The sequence below is a fragment of the Chenopodium album genome, chromosome 3 (assembly GCF_948465745.1).
Source record: "Chenopodium album chromosome 3, dcCheAlbu1.1, whole genome shotgun sequence".
In the NCBI taxonomy this organism is placed as follows: Eukaryota; Viridiplantae; Streptophyta; class Magnoliopsida; order Caryophyllales; family Amaranthaceae; genus Chenopodium; species Chenopodium album.
The window spans coordinates 40,692,045-40,697,185 of NC_137836.1; positions in this window are offsets into that span (position 1 = coordinate 40,692,045).

The following is a 5,141-nucleotide window of genomic DNA, read 5'->3' on the forward strand; positions in this document are numbered from 1 at the left end:
TAAATACATTTTAAACCCTAATTTCGTTCAAACATCAAGACTAATCCATGGACTGTTCAAAATTATGAATTTAATCATATACGATTTTTTAAGCACTCTCGGGATTAAATACTGAACCCGACCAATAGTGGCGGTGAAAGGTTGTTCACCATCGGGTTTGGTTTTGGGGAGACATTTTTAGGTGTCTACAGGTATAAGACACATCATCACCCATCCAAGGGGCTCATTAGAACTAAGGGGCGTGAGATACATCATCGCCCATCCAAGGGGCTCAATTGCTCTAAGGAGCGTCAGACACATCATCGCCAATTAAAGGGGCTAATTAGGATTAAGGGGCGTGAGTCACATCATTGCCCATCCAAGGGGCTCATTAGCCCTGAGGGGTGTCAGACACATCATCGCCAATCTAAGGGACTTATTAGCCCTAAGGGGCGTGAGACACATCATCTCCCATCAAAGGGGCTCATTAGCCCTAGGGGCATCATACACATCATCGCCCATCAAAGGGGATCATTAGCCCTAAGGGGCGTAGATACATCATTACCCATCCAAACAGCTCATTAGCCCTAAGGGGTGTCAGACACATCATCGCCCATCTAAGGGAATCATTAGCCCTAAGGAGCATCAAACACATCATCGTCCATCCAAGGGGCTCATTAGCCCTAGGGGCATCAGACACATCATCGTCCATCAAAGGGGATCATTAGCCCTAAGGGGCGTGAGATACATCATTACCCATCCAAAGGGCTCATTAGCCCTAAGGGGTGTCAGACACATCAACGCCCATCTAAGGGACTCATTAGCCCTAAGAGGCATCAAAAACATCATCGCCCATCCAAGGGGCTCATTAGTTCTAGGGGCATCAGACACATCATCGCCCATCCAAGGGGCTCATTAGCCCTAAGGGGCATCAGACACATTGTCGCCCATCTAAGGGGCTCATTAGCCCTAAGGGCTGTTAGACGCATCATTACCCATCCAAGGGGCTAATTAATACTAAAGGGTGTTAGACTCATCATCACCAATCAAAGGGGCCCATTACCCCTAAGGCGCATCAGACACATCATCGCCCATCTAAGGGGCTCATTAGCACTAAAGAGTGTCAGACTCATCATGGCCCATCCAATGGGCTTATTATCCCTACAGGGTGTCAGACACATCCAAGGGTCTCATTAGCCTTAAGTGGCATCAGACACATCATCGCCCATCTAAGGGGCTCATTAGCCCTAAGTGGCATTAGACACATCATCCCCCTCCAAGGGGCTCAATTGCCCTAAGTGAAAATAAACACATCATCGCCCATCCAAGGGGCTCATTAGTACTAAGGGGCGTGAGACACATTATCGCCTATCTAAGGGGCTCATTTGCCCTAAAGGGCGTCAGACATATCGTCGCCCATCTAAGGGGCTCATTAGCCCTAAGGGGCGTCAGACACATCATTACCCATCTCAAGGGCTCATTAGCCTTGAGGGGTGTCATACACATCATCGCCAATCCAAGGGGCCCATTAGCTCTTAGGGGCATCAGTCACATCATCGACCATCTAAGGGGCTCATTAGCCCTAAGGGGCATCAGACACATCATAGCCCATCCAAGGGGCTCATTAGCCCTAAGGGGCGTGAGACACATCATCGTCCATCAAAGGGGTTCATTAGCCCTAAGGGACGTCAGACACATCATCGCCCATCTAAGGGGCTTTTAGCCCTAAAGGGCGTTTGAAACATATTACCTATCCAAGGGGCTCATTAGCCGTAAGGGGCGTCAAACACATAATTACCCATCCAAGGGGCTTAGTAGCCCTGAGGGTTGTAAGACACATCATCACTAGTCCAAGGCTCTTATTATCCCTAAGGGGCATCAGACACATCATCGCCCATCCAAGGCGCTCATTAGCACTAAGGGGCGTGAGAGACATAATCGCCCATCCAAGGGGCTCAATTAACCTATGTGGCGTTAGACACACAATCGCCCATCCAAGGGGCTCATTAGCCCGAGGGGTGTAAGACACATCATCACCCATCCAAGGGGCTCATTAGAATAAAGGGGCGTGAGATACATTATTACCCATCCAAGGGGCTCATTAGCCCTAAGGGGTGTCAGACACATCATCGCCCATCTAAGGGACTCATTATCCCTAAGGGACACTAGACAAATCATCGCCAATTTATGGGGCTCATTAGCCCTAAGGGGCATCAAACACATCATCGCCCATTAAAGAGACTCATTAGCCTTAAGGGGCGTGAGACACATCATCGCCTATACAAGGGGCTTATTAGCCATAAGGGGTGTCAGACACAGCGTCGCCCATCTAAGAAGCACATTAGCCCTAAGGGGCGTCAGACGCATCATTGCCCATCCAAGGGGCTCATTAGCCATGAGGGGTGTCAGACACATCATCGCCAATCCAAGGGGCTCATTAGCCCTAAGGGGCATCAGACACATCATCGCCTATCTAAGGGGCTCATTAGCCCTAAGGGGCGTCAGACACATCATTACCCATCCAAGGGGCTTAGTAGCCCTAAGGAGAGTCAGACACATTATCACCAGTCCAAGGAGCTCATTATCACTAAGGGGCATTAGACACATCATCGCCCATCCAAGGCGCTCATTAGACCAATGGGGCGTAAGACACATCATTGCCCATCCAAGGGGTTCAATTTTCCTATGGGGCGTTTGACAAATAATCGCCCATCTAAGGGGCTCATTAGCCCTGAGGGTTGTAAGACACATCATCACCCATCCATGGGGCTCATTAGAACTAAGGGGCGTGAGATACATCATCGCCCATCCAAGGGACTCAACTGCTCTAAGGAGCATCGGACACATCATCGCCAATTAAAGGGGCTAATTAGCATCAAGGGGCGTGAGTCACATCATTGCCCATCCAAGGGGCTCATTAGCCTTGAGGGGTGTCAGATACATCATCGCCATCTAAGGGACTTATTAGCCCTAAGGGGCGTGAGACCAACATAGCCCATCAAAGGGGCTCATTTGCCCTAGGGGCATCATACACATCATCGCCCATCAAAAGGGATCATTAGCCCTAAGGGGCATTAGATACATCATTACCCATCCAAGGGGCTCATTAGCCCTAAGGGGTGTCAAACACATTATCGCCCATCTAAGGGACTCATTATCCCTAAGGAGCATCAAACACATCATCGCCCATACTAGGGGCTCATTAGCCCTAGGGGCATCAGACACATCATCGCCCTTCAATGGGGATCATTAGCCCTAAGGGGCGTGAGATACATCATTACCCATCCAAGGGGCTCATTAGACCTAAGGGGTGTTAGACACATCATCGCCCATGTATGGGACTCATTAGCCCTAAGGGGCATCAAACACATCATCGCCCATCCAAGGGGCTCATTAGCCCTAGGGGCATCAGACACATCATCGCCCATCAAAGGGGATCATTAGCCCTAAGGGGCGTGAGATACATCATTACCCAGCTAAAGAGCTCGTTAGCCCTAAGGGGTGTCAGACACATCATCGCCCATCTAAGGGACTCATTAGCCCTAAGGGGCATTAAACACATCATCGCCCATCCAAGGAGCTCATTAGCCCTAAGGGGAATCAGACACATTATCGCCCATCCAAGGGGCTCATTAGCCCTAAGGGGCATTAGACACATTGTCGCCCATCTAAGGGGCTCATTAGCCCTAAGGGGCGTTAGACGCATCATTACCCATCCAAGGGGCGAATTAATACTAAGGGGTGTTTGACACATCAATGCCAATCTAAGGGGCCCATTACCCCTATGGGGCATAAGACACATCATCGCCCATCTAAGGGGCTTATTAGCCCTAAAGAGTGTCAGACTCATCATGGCCCATCAAATGGGCTTATTATCCTTACGGGGTACCAAATACATCATCGCCCATCCAAGGGTCTCATTAGCCTTTAGTGGCATCAGCCACATCATCGCCCATCTAAGGGGCTCATTAGCCCTAAGTGGTATTAGACACATCATCGCCGTCCAAGGGGCTCAATTGCCCTAAGTGGCAACAAACACATAATCGCCCATCCAAGGGGCTCATTAGCACTAAGGGGCGTGAGACACATCATCGCCTATCCAAGGGGCTCATTTGCCCTAAAGGATGTCAGACACATCGTCGCCCATCTAAGGGGCTCATTAGCCCTTAGGGGCGTCAGACACATCATTACCCATCCAAAGGGCTTATTAGCCCGGAGGGGTGTCATACACATCATCGCCAATCAAAGGGGCCCTTTAGCCTTAAGGGGCATCAGACACATCATCGACCATCTAAGGGGCTCATTAGCCCTAAGGGGCATCAGACACATCATCGCCCATCCAAGGGGCTCATTAGCCTATAGTGCGTGAGACACATCATCGCCCATCAAAGGGGTTCATTACCCCTAAGGGACGTCAGACACACCATCGCCCATCTAAGGGGCTTGTTAGCCCTAAGGGGCGTTTGAAACATATTACCCATCCAAGGAGCTCATTAGCCCTAAGGGGCGTCAAACACATCATTACCCATCCAAGGAGCTTAGTAGCCTTGAGGGGTGTCAGACACATCATCACCAGTCCAAGGCTCTCATTATCCCTAAGGGGCATCAGACACATCATCGCCCATCTAAGGGGCTCATTAGCACTAAAGAGTGTCAGACTCATCATGGCCCATCCAATGGGCTTATTATCCCTACAGGGTGTCAGACACATCCAAGGGTCTCATTAGCCTTAAGTGGCATCAGACACATCATCGCCCATCTAAGGGGCTCATTAGCCCTAAGTGGCATTAGACACATCATCCCCCTCCAAGGGGCTCAATTGCCCTAAGTGAAAATAAACACATCATCGCCCATCCAAGGGGCTCATTAGTACTAAGGGGCGTGAGACACATTATCGCCTATCTAAGGGGCTCATTTGCCCTAAAGGGCGTCAGACATATCGTCGCCCATCTAAGGGGCTCATTAGCCCTAAGGGGCGTCAGACACATCATTACCCATCTCAAGGGCTCATTAGCCTTGAGGGGTGTCATACACATCATCGCCAATCCAAGGGGCCCATTAGCTCTTAGGGGCATCAGTCACATCATCGACCATCTAAGGGGCTCATTAGCCCTAAGGGGCATCAGACACATCATAGCCCATCCAAGGGGCTCATTAGCCCT